Below are 16,690 nucleotides of genomic sequence, written 5' to 3' on the forward strand. Positions count from 1 at the left end.
CATTTTCTGGATCACTCTCTGATCATTTTATTATTCTCTTTGGAGTCTGTCCAGCTGGGTTATACCTTCCCTGTAATGCATGGCCTGAATCAGACTGGGCACCATTACAGATGAGATTTTGCAAACCTGAAGAATGCAGGAGGATAACTGCAATGTTTTACAGGTGATATTCCTACCTACACAACCCAGACTATGTTTATGGGAATGCAGAAGCAAGATAGAGCTCACTCATGTATATTATGTGAGTTGAATGACTCATTGCTGTCACTTCATTTCTTCTTCTTTGTGTGACTCCTCCTCCCCCACAAAAAGGGGATACTCTGACCACACTCCAAAATCTCTGCAGAAGCACTGAGAAGCTTGAGATGTCCTTCAATGGTTATATTGACAGCAATAAATAAAAAACAAGAAGAAATATTCATCAGACTGCTACTTTTCACCAGTACCGCCTGGTGGGAGGTGGGTAAATCTCCCTTAGCACTATATTTACCAGCATAGAAATAATCCTGGCTGCTTTCTTTTTACCATCTAATACTTGCCTTGGTCCTCTGACAAAAAAACACATGCCATCCAGAAAAGGATTTAAAATAGTAGGTAACAGTAGAAATATCCATAGGTTTGGGGCCTGATTGTTTTTCTTACACCTGATCTCTGAATACAGACAACACTCAAACTGCATTAAAACCGTTATCTTCATGACAGAAAATATCTCTGAGCTCGTGTATTAATCTGGAACTTTCGTGTATCACAATGCCCCAAACACACAGCTGTCAAACAGATTATTTCTGTGACTGATATAAGATGTATGGATATGACGTCGAGAAAAGGCTGCATTGTGGGACAAATGAGCTTTTGGTACTATAATTCCCAGACAACTGGTATATGTTTGAATTGCTTTATCTTGGCATAATGCAGAATTTCAGTAGAAGCCATATTAACTCCCTTACTAGAAAACGACAAAAAGCCCTCAATATAGCATCTACAAATCACATAATTTAAATTTTCTTAAATTACGTGTGTAAACAAATATACACATGAACAGAAATACATATGGAGAGAGAAATAAAATTATGTCCTCATCATAGTATAGTATTAATCAAATCCCATGCATTCTACTAGGAGCAAAAGGTTTTTATAAAAATTAAAATGTGTGGATACGTATGCCTTTTGGGATTTTCCCTGTTTAAGTATTTGTGCTTAGTAAGAAAATGTTGAAGAAATTTTAAAATAGGCATTACATTTGAGGAGGTTCCTGTATTTAAAAAACAAACAAACAAACAAACAAACACCACACACCCCCCCCATCAGATATATCAAAAAATTCCCATGTAAAAAATAGGCTGTAATAGCCTAGATTCTCTTTAGAATGAGAAGTACACTTGCAACATTGTCAAATGATATTAGCGTTATATCATATTCACATCAGATTACTGATGAAATAAAGGTCCATATTTTGCTGAGTGCTGAGCAGCATCCTTCCTCACAATTTGTTCCACTGAAATGAATAGTTATTTTGCTAGAAAGTGTTTTAGGATAACATAGTCTGGGTCTATATGGTGAGTGGAAAGAAACATTGACCTTTCTATTGCTTCCTTCATGATTTTATCATTAAACTTAGATGACATTTAGATATATAATTAGGTCTATACTATTTTAGATTATGAAGATACTTGCTAGTTTTCACAACATTCATCTGTAATTTCACATTTTCTATGGCATTATAGCTTAAAATAGTACAAAGATACATGGCATTTATGCCTCAGAAAGACCTTTGGCCTTTGACCTTAAAAGATCTTTATGTGGAGGCCCATGGTGGATTGATTTTTGACAGTACAGTGACAGAGCCATACAAAAAAGGTATTCATATTGACCAAGTCAGTGGATATTTCAGGTCAAAATGTCAGCAGTTGTCTTTTACAGCTGACATCCTGGTCTGATAAAGTTGAATTTAAGATTTTCTTGACTCTTATATTTTGATTTCTTGTCATATACAGCAGTGTCATTAGCTCCCTGGAATGCCTTTCAGTTTCTTCCTTGAAAAATGCTAAATAAGTTCTCACTTTACCTACTTACTGAATAAGAATACAAAAACATCGGACAGCTGTGAGGCATCTGCGTGTCACACAAACACTCTTGGCACAGTTCCTGCATTCAAGAGATCAGCAAGAGCCTAGTAAATAAGCTTTCTTCACTAAAGACCACTTTTGTCCATGATCATTGGAGCTGTGCTTTACTCATACATCCTCTGAATTCCTCTTTTCTTCAGTAATCACACATGCCTAGCATGATGGCTGACTCTATTCTACAGTCCTGGGCCATGTAATTATGTGAGTAATTGGCAGACAAGATGTTGTGAATACCTGAATCCCAGGTTAATTGAAACTAACACCTGCCTGAACTGTGCTGTTGTAATGGATGCAATAATACAAGATAAGGTCCTATTGAGTTGCATAATCTTTTCAAGACAGAGTTTTTGATCTCCCTTCTTTGATTTGAGGGCAGTGGTAAACTGAAGTATGTCTTTGTTGAAGCTTATAAAAGGTGAATCTGAGGCAGAAAATGAAGATCCTTCCAGTTAATCTTTATTGAGAAAAATCAGTGAGCACAGATCTTTTGCATCTTTCCGTTAGAAAAGAAACAACAGATAGAGCTGACAACACAACTGTAGTCAGTAACAACATCACAGTTCACCCTAGAGTAACCCAAGTCATTAACCAAGTACTACAAACTGCAGACTTTGGATTCATGAGGCTCAACGAGGCCAAAATTCCCACTAGCATCATCAAACATCCCAAACTGGGGAGACATTACAGCACTATGATGGAGAGGTTATTTTGGTGTTCTTGGGTTGAGGTTAATTTTCTTCTGCCTTGTCCTTCACACTGTGGTAGCTCAAAGGCAGCTTGTTTCTGTGTGTCCTGTGCTACTGCCTCATTATCAAGAGAGTAATAACGGTGCATCCCTACAGCACAGACAGACAGGCGGACAGACAAGCAGACCTTCTGTCAGAAGAGCAGAGGAGGTATTAAGACAAAAAGACTTCCAAATCATAGAAAGACCTTAAGAACAAGTATGCTGTACTTGATAAAGCCTCTCAAACAAACACAGCTTTTCGTGCTCTTTTACTAAAACTATGGCAATCTTACTTCTTTTAAACTAAATCATATAGACTATTTTAATCTTAGCTTTTACCTGACATAACTAGACTCTTGGAAGAATTTCTGTTCAAACAGACCTCTATTGCAAGAGAATACTGGATCAGAAAGCAGTAGTATCAAAGTAGTTTGGCAATAGAATCTGATATATTCAGGAAAAAAAATAGTATTGAACAGTTCTAGTAAAAGGAGACAGGACTTGATGAACCAGAAGGTCCTATTTTTCTAAGTTAAGCAAGACATGATATTACTATGTTAGAATAAGTGTTGATTTTACTTATAATGGTATAAACTGTATAAAGCTACTATACTCTTTGTCAAGGGAAAATGTATAGAAAAAATACTAAAAAGCCAAAAATATAGTCAGAAGACTTGGGATTTTCAAAAGCCCACAGTCCTTCCATTACTTATGCAAGTAATCTTATTACAGACTTCTTTGTGAACTGCTTGACCACCCCAGTTGCCTCCAAAAATCACAGTCAATTTATTTGTCTCAGGACTAATAGGGGAAAAAAGATTTCAGGAATGAAAAGATTTTACTGTAATGACCTGAAGCAAATGGGAGAGGAAAATGCCTGCTTTAGAAGTCATGAGAGGCACAATCACAACAATTAAGGACAAGAAACAGAAGTGGAGGGAGTTGAGAAAGTGGAGTTCCCAAATTTCAGCAGTAACATAGGCCTTGGTTTAAATGTGATAAGACTGCAAAAGAAAGGCAGTGTACTTTTGCTGATACCTTTTCAGAGACATTTTGACATGAAAAATATTTTGAAAAGGGACAGGTATCTAAATGTAGGATATTGTATCTCTCTCTGGGAATCATGTAACTATAGAAAAGCTGTAATAAAAGTAACAAGAATATATCATGATAGAAGATCAGTGCAGTTTTAGCAGCTGAACAGCAAGCCTGAACATGTTTATCAGCCCAGTGTTTTCCAAACCTCTTTCAGTGAAAGGCTGTGTCCTCCATACAACTTACTGTATCATTTTTTTTTCCTATTTTTTTTGCCTGATTTTTTTTCAAGCTGAGCACTGTCTGAATAGCTTCCCTAATGTCTTTGTTTAGATCTGGTCTACAGATCCCACCTTACTCCCACTGATATTAGAATGAAACTCTCTTAGCAGACATCCTGTGGGATGACAATACCTAATTCTCTCTTTGTTTTCAGCATCTCATATCCATCCCATCAAAAGTTGTGAAAAATTTTTATATCTGCTAATATATTCTTACCTGTGAGCACAAAGTCTAGTGAAGACATTCTAAGTACTTTTTCAAAAGAGGTTTTTTGCTAGGATATTGCCAAATCAGAGTGTCTCCTCTAGTATTAAACTTGTGGATAGGAAACATAGCAAATAAATAGAAAATTAGATGAAAGCTGTGTATGAATGTGGGGTTAATCTGACTCAGCTGCCTCACAGTAAAAATGGTAGGTATCCTATTCAGATAGGATTTAATTGAGAAATATCTATGGTGCATAAATGTTGTTTTATCAAGTGCACCATCCTCTCACATCGCCTTTCCTGTGGTAAAGACAGAAGTACGGTCATCCTTTACATAACATATCTTCTGACAGAAAACAGAGAGCGGTGGAATTTAAGTGTTGTAGTATATATTTGGCTAAGATACTAAAACCCCCCTAAGGTAATTCCCTGAAAGACTGCAAATGCTGAGGTGACAGGCGGCAGGGCTGAGGCAGAGATGGGGGGAGAAAGACTGCACTTCTGGGAGAGCGCCATAGCTATGTTTCAGTCAAATCTGACCTACTTTAATGAAATCAGGTCATCTGTGAGCTCTTCATTACCCCCAGACTAAACAGTACAAAACACAGCAGCCAATGTCTCTGTCTTTTCAGAGTACTACTAATTCTCATTACAACATTGTTATGTATTCCTTAATATATATTGACTTAGTCATCTCGCCACACCAAAGCTGGTAAACAGTGCTGGGGAAGGAACTAAACCAAACATGATTACTGACTTTTTTTTAAAAAAAATAAACAAAAAATTGCAGGGTAAACACAGCCATGCCTCCAGAATGTGTCCTCAAGGGAATATGGAAACAAAAGGAGGCTCAACTGTCTCACAACATTAGCCATGACGGATGGAGCTCACCTATCACACCCGTAAACTCTTAACTGTTACCAGCCATGTTAGCAGACAAAACGGAGGCTGGAGGCGAGCAGAAGCTGGTACTGTAGGTTTACACTCAAATCCTGCTCAGTGTTCAGTCAGTCTTCTATAAACTAGGGAATTGACAGCCCCATCACAAAAAATATATACTGGTGAAGCTTTAATGTGATGCCCATATCTGCATTTCAGTTCACACAGAGACAGGCTGTATATATGTGTATGCAGGTATGGCTGTGTCCACACACGTATATACATTGAGATGCATGCACTGATTTTAGACCCAGAAGTTTTTATACATGTATATCTCTAGCTTTATATGCAGGTATATCTAAAGATAGATATATGTGTGTATGTATATGTATAAAAGCATACTCATCAACAGACATGTCCTTGTGAGCATCATATTAAACCTACTCTATATGCAGTACATGCATGTTTCTATAGTGAATAGGGTATAAGTATGAAAGGCTACTGTGTACCAAAGAGAAAAATTCCTCTCTTATTAAAAGAATTAATGTTTTATTCCTAATGTTTATCACAGAACTGTGATGTTTACGCTTTCTTTTCAGCATTAGTTAGAAGAGTATGTTCACTTTGTTTTGGAGACCAAAGGCTCCACTCATTTGTGGAGCACATGGTACCATAAGGACTGACACCTAGCCTCCTGCAGCTACTCCAATCAACCACAGGTTACCATTGCAGAATACCTGCAGCCTTGTGTGGACATTTCTGACATCTTAACTCATCTCAAAAGGCACTGTACACTAATGTATGGGTAACTACATCAGGCCCTTGCATTCCTTTACCCGTAGACAGTTATCATTAAAACATTGTACCACATCTGCTTTTCTGCTTTTTCTATCCCATGTTTAAATGGGAAATCTATTTGGTGCTTAGGACAGAGCTATCTTTTTTTCCCTATTATCTCATTGTCCAAATTAGTTCTCAGTCTGTCTCTGTCACCTGACTGTGGGTGGCTGAGTGTACTCCACCTGGCTCGATGCAGGGGTCTAAAGTGTAGGAGTCCACAAATGTCAATGCTTCGGACAGAAGCATTTACATGAAATAAAGGCTTACAGAGATAACAACCTAAACAGCACAGCCCTGAGACCATGCCAAACTTTAGACAGTTCTTGCCGCTTTCACCTTTATACATTTGTTCTTGTTCCTATTCCATCCTTTGCCTTGTGTTGGAAGAAATGATTGTACAGTGGGGAACCAGTGATCCAGATCTTGGCTAAGTGTCTAATTCCCATTGAAACCAGTATTACACATAGAAATACTTCTCAAGTCCTGAACCTTCATGGTATATAGAGTCATTATATTTTTAAATCATTACTTTGATGACTGGAACTAGAAGGAGGGGCAGCTCTCTGGAGTCCAGTTGGCTGTTACAGATTCAATGCTTACTGACTATGGTAAAACAGATTAGCCATATTTTGGTTTCTTGCAACATCTGGAGAGTTACTCCCTTCTATCTTCTGTTTTCTTACAGCCTTTGCTGCTATCCAAACTACTAATTTCTTCTCATTCTAGCCGTCTGAAACTTCTATCATCCATATAGTGGCTTTAAATTGCCAGAGAAACAGGATTGAGAGAAGCAAAGGAAGGATGAAGCATACAGGAATGGATAATATCCTATGCACTTTTAGTAGAGGACATGTGACAGCAGCTAAAAAGTTGCAAAATATGCATCATTTAGGAAATCTGAAAATTCTTGAATAAGCATAACTACCAACTGTGTCCAAGCAAAGGTCTTTAGCTTCCTTTCTGAAACAGCTGATGATAGGAACTGCTGAGTCTCCTTTATAAACAGCAGTGATCCCTTCTCTGAAGGAGGCAGGGGGAGGGTAAGAAAGGAGAAGGTAGGGTAGGACAGCAATTAGTATCTGTAAAACCCAGCTTTAAGCAGCATACCTAATGGTGGGATTTTGGCAGACAAATATTGAGAGCACGCTAGTGTTGCTAAGCTAGCAGTGCCCTGCTGAAGGGCTGGAATGTGCGACCCGCACAAAGGCCCGCGGATGGGACAGCACAGAGCACCACCGCGCGCAGCTCCGCTCCGTGCTACCACGCGCATCGGAGAGGGCTCTCCTGCAAAATGTGCTCTTTTCAGTGGGATAAGTCTATCCTTGGTTTTGGTTGTGGTTCCTGTTGTTCCCGCAGAAGGAGCCAAAGAAGGGGACTGAGATTGTGATTTTTCACTTGGAGGAAGTAAAGGCTGAGCATCATTCTTCTGAGAGGGGGAAATGCCTAACACGCTGTTAATCCCGGCAGGAGCACATCACACACTGGTCCCTGCGTGTGCTATGGCCGCAACAGAGACTCTGTCTGGAGCCACATTGTAGCCAGACTCATATCCCACCTCGGTGTCACCTCAATTACAGGGGTATTTTACCCCTGCAGCTTGTGACTCTAAACACATATTGATGAGGTCCTTAGCAGAGTTTTGTCTTGCTACCATTGAAAAGCTGTGAGGAAAAAAAAAAAAAAAAAAAAAAAAAAAAAAAAAAAAAAAAAAAAAAGATGCAAAATAACTGTTGGTGTCTGAGTATCCTATCTGAAACCACCTGGTAACTCAGTATACGCAATGCTCTGTTTTGATTCACCATGGCTGGAACCTGAGTTACACTTTTCCATGCACTGTGACTGACATAAAACAGACCTCAGAATTAGACTACTTGTATCTATACTTTTACATTAGAGGTTTTAATCTTTAGACATTTTCTCAAAAAAACCCACTTTTATTTCAGTTTGTATATTATTTTGAAGTAAATAATTAATTGAGAAAATGAGGATTTTAGCACCGAGCAAAACAATTACTGTTTTTTATGAAAAGCTGTTTGGTTTATATCCCAGTATCATATTTACATCCAATTACAGGCTCCTCTGGACCACAGAACAGTTAATCCAACACTGAAAAGTGAGTAGAAAGGCTCCCATCAATTTCCAATAGTTTGGGCTATTGGTTCATACCAATGGTCAGAATTGGTAGCTAGGTCTGATTTTCTTAAAACTTTCAGGAAAATATAATTGTAAAGCTTTGCATCCTCAGTCACAGTTCACTTGTCCATCCAGCATGGTTTAGGGTGTCTCCACAGAATATAATTCAGGCCATGTAATGTTACTTGAAATGGTAGAAAGGAAAATACAGTGGTCTTCAGACATATCCTCTGCCAAATTAATCATGGACTGTTGATTCAGAGATGCCAAATGTCACAGATCAGGGTGTTGGGGTTTTTTTCATTTTACTGTAACTCAGGTATGTGCATGCATTTTTGTAAACACTAGTGATATTTTTTCTTCTCTACTGTATCACTAGGGATAATAGACAATGGTATATGTACAACTCTACTCACAGTAAAAGCCATATAAACCAAAAGAACCACTTATAACTAGGCAGATGTTCATAATCTTAATTTTATTACCTCCAAACAACAGTGTTTGATTTGATACATGAAAAGCAATAAATCAAGAAATGTCATGACATATGAAATAGTAAAAAAGAAACATGGCAATAATCTGGAAAAAATATTTCTGATTTAGATTATCTGTGGCTTTTCTGGCTTGTGTCTCAGAGATGTTCAGACTGTGGTATGGCATGGGCTAGATTTTAATAGCTCTATTATGTTATGAGCACATCAGTGTATTAGCTGGGAAGAAGATAGAGTAGTCAGAATTATATAGTCTGGCAGTTTTCTGAAGATGACAAGTGGTGGATTCCATTTAATTTCAGAATGACCATACCAGGTAGAAAATCTAATCATATATAAAAGCATCAAACCATACATAAAGATGCTTGATACAGTCTTTTCCATTTTTCCATAAATTATTTTACTGCTTCGACTAAGCATGGAGAAATTATATAGTTGCTGAACTGAGCTAAGGCCAAAAAAGAGCCACATCATTGTTTTCTTCATTTGTTGTTCAAATCCCCTCTAGGTCTTATCTGACATATTTATAGCTTTATACCCACATTAATTAAAAACTTTAATAGGATTTTGGTTTAAGTGATTATATATGCTAGCAACATTACAAAGTATATGCATGGAATTCATGTATACTCACAGCATCCACGGCATGTATAATTTTCAGCGGTAATTTATAAACTGTTTCATGTACCATCACTGAGGACTAGGTTTGCAATCCATCCAACAATTTCCATGAAATGACTTGTATGTATCTTCTGTAGCCCACAAAAGAGAAGACCATAAAGTATTGTGGAATGATGCACCAGCTGATGTGATTTCCTCCAGGAGAATGGAGGCAAAGGAGTCTGAGAAGGAAGAAATTACCAAACCCTGTACAGACACAGGCAGACATTTACAGTGATAACTTTTGCCCAAGAAGATGAGTCTGCCTCTACCTGAGCTCTAGAAATAATGAAGAAAGCCTCAAGAATTACAGATGTAGTTCCAGGGTACTCTCTATACTGACTCTATGCTAGTTACCTTCTGCCAGTATGTTTCACAGTTTATACAGAACTACCTTGAAATGAAATCCTCCAATCTTGTTCAACAAACTAAAATATCTTGAACTGGATAGATCTGACCCCAAATCAAATATTTAATTTTGATTTTGCTGACATAAATATTTGATTTTCAGATGAAAGGTTTTGTTTTTCAGGTTGAAAATGGCAATAAATAAAAATTCAACATAGGTATCTCTTCAATGAAAACATACATTTTTCTTCTAAAAGTTTTCTAGAATTTTTTCTGTCTTTCTGATAAATACACAGCAACAGTGTATACATATATTTATGTATACACAAGAGTATATGTTAGATGTATGCACATAATCTCATATTTATTCACTCTTTGGAAAGATATCAACAATCTGCTAGGTGATAGGTCAGGATTCTCCATTTCAGCTAACTGAGAAAGATGTTAAAATATGGGAAAGCTGGAAAAAATTCATAGAAACAAGAACAAAAAAGACCTCTTGCTACCTCTTGCTTTCTTGGTATGTAAAGAAAACGCTAAATAAACAATTTGTGAATCCAGTAACGAAAGTCAACACTTAAATCTGTGTGAGTTCTCCCTATGTCTATTTATTTTTCTGTCTTCAAATATTAAATGCAAACTTCAATACAAAGCCAAGAATTAGGTTCCATACATGGAAATGCCTTGGTGATTGTAAAATATAATGCTGTGGTGTCTCTAGTTGGGAGGTTTGGAAGAAAAGGAACTAAAAAAACAAGAAAAAAAACAAGGAAAAAAAAAAAAAAAAAAAAAAAAAAAAAACTGTTCCACTTCATCTAGCAGTGCTGCAATACATCACTCCAATTAAATCCCAGCCAATAAGCAAAGGGACGTGTTAAGTAAAATTCATGAGCTTTGAATGCATGTGAATGAATATGCCAATCAGAATCAATGCCACCCATTCATCTGGTGTAACACCATGGTGATGACAATGAGCTTGAAACCAGCCTTTGTTGTCATCAGCTGTGCAGTAGTTGCCACAGCCCCAGCCTGGATCAAATGTGTGGGACATTTAAATCTTCAGCATGGCACCAACACACAGAACATCTTATTCATGCCAAAAAAGGAGCTATAATCAGCCTCCAAGTAAATAATTCAGGATCAGTTCCTTAAGGGGCACAAATTACCTTCTTTTTAAATGACCAAAAGTCTGTCCTCTCCTTGCTTGACTTTACTATATGGACACAAGTACAGCTTTTTGTGACCATGTAATATTTGTGTCACTTTAGAAAATCTGTTGCTGTATTAATGTCTGTAGCCGAGACTTCTGTGGGCCTTAACTGATATTGCAATAGGAACATGTTTGCGGAGACCCTGCATCTCAGCCCTTTTGAGTGCGGCAGTGGCAGATGGCTAGCTCTCACTGCTTTTACAATAACCATTTCATTTGTGATGCTTGACCTGAATTCCATTCCTTGTTTAAAAGTGTGTCTCAGTTCTCAAATGGTATTTCACAGAACTGCCATTTCCATAGTGTTTCCACATGCTGTTCTCCAAATAACACATTTACCCATAAAACAGGGTGGAAGAAAAGAATATGGAACTAAGTGTCACAATTGAAAATGTTTAATCTAAGAATATGTATCCAAATACTGATGACAGCTTCATTTTTATAGGATTTAAATTATACTACGGATATTTTCTTATATGTCAATTTATATCACTTACAGATCACATTGTATTTTTAGTGCTTTGTGCTATGAGTTACAGTTGTCTTTCTTCCACTGTGTTCTCAGTAGTTAGAACATTGTAAATGTGAAACGCTATGCTAGAGAAACAAGCCTGTGAAGTGGTGACATACACTCAACTTCTTTGAATAAATTAAGCATGCATACTTTCAGTAATAGATCCACCCATTAATCAGTGTGTTTAAAAAGATGTGTCAACCTCTCTGTAGAACTGATATTCCCCCAGTTTACCAGCAGATATTATTCTTTGCTGAATACTTTATCTTCACATTTCTCATGTTATTTCCCAGTTCCTGGGTAGGAAATTAATCCTAAAAGGAAGAACAAATGATCTTAAGGAACTTTATTTGGAAAGAGGTTCTTTCTGATGTTTCTTCTGCAGCCAATTAAAATCTCAAGCAGAGGGAGCTGTAGACATAATTCAAGTACACATTTGATTAAGAAATATTAAACATGGTGCCTAGATTTGCCAAGAAAAATATGCATCCTTTGGCCATCCCCTCTCATTCTCTGGGACTGAGTCCACAAAGAGTAAGTTAAACTTAATAGGGAGAATAAATATGAGGACCACAAAAAGCTATCAGAAACGATGTTGAGAAATGATGCTGTCTGTCCATTAAGATTATCTACAACCTTCTATTGTGATCCTTCTGTTAGTGACCTTGTCTTTTCCTACTGGAAGTGACCTGGTCTTTTCCTACTAGAATTCTGCAATGCATTTGTTTTAAAAAGAATATATAATTTTACCCTGCCTGAGGTTTTTGGAGTACCTTAAAGTGATCCACAGTCATTTGGTGAAAGTTCATGCAACAGGCCCAAGTATGAGAGAACTATGAGACACACAGCAAAGAGATATTTCTTTAGACTCCAAGTGAATGGCAGGTATTTCCAGCTGTAACTAAACTTCATGGCATTGTTCAGTCAATAATAAATTTAAACAAATGATGTAGCTCTGAACATATATACATTTAATAGTTCTTTATAAAAAGACTGATAAATTTTTGTTTTCATAATTTGAGACAGAAACATTGTACTTGATTTGTGATAACATGAAAGCATGAGAATATCCTCTGTTGATACTCCCATCCTTTAGTTTTTCTACCTAAGTGTGTTGGCCTTCAAAGACCCAGAAAGGTCTCTGTTGTCCCAATGAGTATAAGGTAAAAGGAGTCCTAGAACCATGTGCCTTTTTCTCACAATTGTCCTCAGGCATCCACTAAGCAAAATAAAAAGCTGATAAAAATTAAAGTGTTAACAAGAAGTAACAGACATTTTTCTCCAGCTATTCTTCATTACCCACAACCATGTCATTACCACCAAGGCAAAAGAAGTTCATGAATGTTTTAGGGTGACTGAAGCGAATGCAGGTACTTATCCTCATGGTGGGGAGGTTTCTGAAGTTCATTGACATGTGGAATTAATGGTTATGAGTACCTATTCACACTTCATAAACTTGGAAAGCTTTGTGAAGCTCCTTACTTGCAGCAAGTGATAACTTTACACCTGTGAAAAATACTTTCTCTCACCAGTTGTTTAGGGGATAGAATCTCAGCCCAAAGCTGGCCATACCATTCTTACATCTTACCTGGATGAGAGCAACACAATCAGCATGAAGCCATCAACTCAGAACAAATATCAGTTACCCGGACTCCTGCATTGCTCTCCACTCTGTAACATAAGTGTCACAAGCTCCTTAGACCTGTCATCTATTACATTCCACCAAATACATCTCAAGGTTTTGCTTCTTATTGTCAAGACAACTTTGAGTTCACACTAGCTAAGTGTATGAAGTCTCCAGTCAACAGCTCTTCTATGGTGAAATGGTATATAAAACTTTTCTTTCAGTCTGGAATGCTTTGTGGGAACTAATTTTGTTATGCTCTTCTGGTTGGGTTTTACAACAACAAATAGACTCTGGCCTGAAAGGCGATTATTTTCTGTTATACTTAAGTGGACCAATGGGAAATATGTTATGAAATTTGTTGCTTTTTGTCTGCTGATATGGTTTAAACGTCCATCTAGTGAACTAAGCACCTTCTTGTATTTGAAATTATATGGCTAATTAGAGAGAAAATTATATTAATTTTTTCTTTCTACAAATATATACAAACAAAGCACTCAATCATATAGAGGACTCCAACAGTTTTAGATGTCACTATTTTCATAATTGACCTTACTTCCTGACAGGTGGTCAGAGAAAATGCATTACACTTAATAAAACAGCTTTCACACAAAACTTAATCAGAAGTTGCTCACTGTGTATGCAGAAGCACATTAAAACCAAAACAAACAAAAATACCCCAACAAAAGCCCACCACAGTGACAGCCCTCAATAGTTATTCAAACTTATCATAACTATATCAATAACTTTCTTCAGCAACTCCCAATCCAAAGGTGAAGTTATAGTTCCATCTTTTGACCTATTCAGCCTTGGACTGACTTACAGGGTAATTCTGTAGAAAACAGTTAATGTTGACCATGGTGGTATTTTCTGTATGTTATCAGGATAGCTGTCTGTTGGTCTTAAGAAAGCCCAAACTCATCTCTGCCCACTAATTAAGCACAATTTCTGTCATTAATGACTAAAGTTGGTATTTTCAAAAGGTTTCTAAAGAAAATCTGTAGATTTATACCAAGTTTTTAAAGCTGAGCTCTCCTTACTGCTTTGGGGATTTTGAAAATGGGCTGAATCTGAAGCTGCAACTGGGAGGTGCTGCAGTTATGTTTAGTATAGATTCTGTTTCAGCATTAGATTGAATATGATATAGCTTATAAATGAAGAACTGCTGTTGGAATATTTTTTATGGGTAATCCAATCACAAAATGTGTTCATATCCCATTCGCAAGGAGTTCCTTAAGATCAGAAATATACTTTAGAATATTAGATTTATTCCTTACAAAAATAGTATGCATATACAGAGAAGTAGAAAATAAAATTACATTATTTAAAAAATATAACAAGTCACCAATTTCAGATTTAGGGGGCTGCTTACAGGCTAACTTGAGATGTAAGCAAATAAGTGCCAATTAATTAGAATCTGTGACAGTGTTCAGGACCATCTCTTTGATCTTTCACTAGTAGCTGACAACAAAGCACACATACTCACAATGCTTTAGTTTCAGTCAAGTGATCAGCAAAACATGTTCAGCTCATTTAAATAACAGAAGCTGGTAAAATACAGCTATCTTTTATAGCGTTAGGCAAAGATTTGAGTTCAGATGACAGCATCTGGCATTTGTAGAACAGATAACTTGGAGCAATTTGCATCAGATGGATAACTTGGGTAAAACTTAAAAATGGATGAAGACACAAGCTAGACACTAGGATAAATTTCACAATAACTCTCCTGATCAATCATTAGAATTCTGGCTATTTAACCACGAATATAACATTGGTCTTTGAACAGTGTCACACAAACATCTGGGCAGAAAGACACGCTGTGGATAGTTCACAAACAGAAGATGCATTTGTTTCAACTGTATCAAAATTCAGAGGAAGCATAGAGCAACAAAAATAAGTGATATGTACAGGCCACAGTTTAAATTTCTGTATATACAGCTAACACACCTTTTTGAACTGGAGTGTTGCGATTTTTTTGCTATGTGTATATATATATATTTTTAAGACTTATTAAAAGGAATAGCAATTTATCTGTGAAAACAGGAAATGTTTGAAATATAATTAACAATATATAGTGACATGAACAGTGTTCAAATTTTAGGGTTTTTAATGGAATTTTAGAATGACATCATTATATACAGACATTAAAAAATATTTTTCTAACATTGCCATATTTTAACAAACAAAGATAAGGCACTGTCTTGTTTGTATATTTTCTTCTTTGTTGATCCAAGTATGTTGGCTTATTAGGATATATGGTTCTCTTCTAGGAGACAAACTGTTAAGATGAAGCAGAAATATAACTATACTAATGTTCTAGCTCAATGTAGCGCTTGCTCAAGTGTGGAGTTACATCCCACCTCTAATTAACAATTTAAATTGAAGCCATGCCTAAGTGCTCTATGGAGTCAGGACTCAGAAAAGACAACTGCAGACAGACACTTTGATTTTCTCAGGTGAAGTGGATCAGATGATGGGGATGACCATGGTAGCACTGCTCCCTGCAGCTGGGTGCTGCTCTGGAAGTGCTTGCTGGCCTCTGCTGACCCCCAGACTATTCTCTGGGTTTGTGTCTGTGCCAGCAACGGTTCATATGATTTGACAGCAGAGATTAGCAAATCCCAGTGCTTGGGCCTGGGCACCAGCACTGTTTAATTTGCTAGTATAGACTTAGTTCACGTGCATCCATGTTCCCTCCATGAAAAAGTCTTGAAACTGGTAGGTATTTTATGGCACCCAAAAGTTTAAAGATACTTAGACCTAAATATTGTCTAATTAATTATGTTTCTCTCAGGGAGCAAGCATGTTCCTCAGAATAAAAAAGCTTCAGGAAGATATGAGATTTGGCTGTCTAGAGATACAGAAAGGCATTTTGCTTTTCTGCTAAATTGTATGTGCCTTCTTTATATTTTCTTTTTCTTTTTTTCATGATTCAGCATGTCCCTCTAATGTCCCAGAAACATTTCTCTTCTTAGACAGTAGCCTGTAATTTATAAGCCATGAGCACTCTCCACAACTCTCATTTTGGTTTGTGAACTGGTCAATACTCTGCATTAGAAACATGATTTATAATATCCTCCCTCACTCCAACTCTGAGAGCTCCAAGGACAAGAGACGGCTGTTCCTGGGGACAGCACTCGTTTCACCTGAGGTAATATGAGGGGTGGCATCACTCCTGTGTGGTGCCTCCTCTCATCGTGGCTGTAGTCAGCCCTGAAAGCCTTCTCCTGATCATGTGCAGCACACATATCATGCAGGGCCTGTGTATAGGAGAAACACGGGGAGTACAAAGACTGCCGGTACAGTAAGGTGAGCTCATGCAGAGTTCAGAAATCAGTGCAGTCTCCATAGCATGGGGTAAGGGTCCTGAGCACCAGTGCTTAGCTGGCTGCTCGAGGCCAGGCACTAAGAGAGAGCTTTTGGAGAAGTGATGACAGCACTGAAGTTCTCCAAGAAAAACCTGGAAGAAGTCTGGGAATCCCCTAGGCAGTCCTTCTGAGAAGCCTCTGGTCTCTCCCTTTTCCTTCAGGAACAGCTTTTGGATCAAGGCTCTGTCTGGGCTCTGCTACCCTGGCTCATTCCATCCCTGTTGCCCTTGCCTAGCCATTTTGGGAC

Source organism: Athene cunicularia (genome assembly GCF_003259725.1).
Source record: "Athene cunicularia isolate RWA chromosome 3 unlocalized genomic scaffold, athCun1 chr3_part1, whole genome shotgun sequence".
Classification (NCBI taxonomy): Eukaryota; Metazoa; Chordata; class Aves; order Strigiformes; family Strigidae; genus Athene; species Athene cunicularia.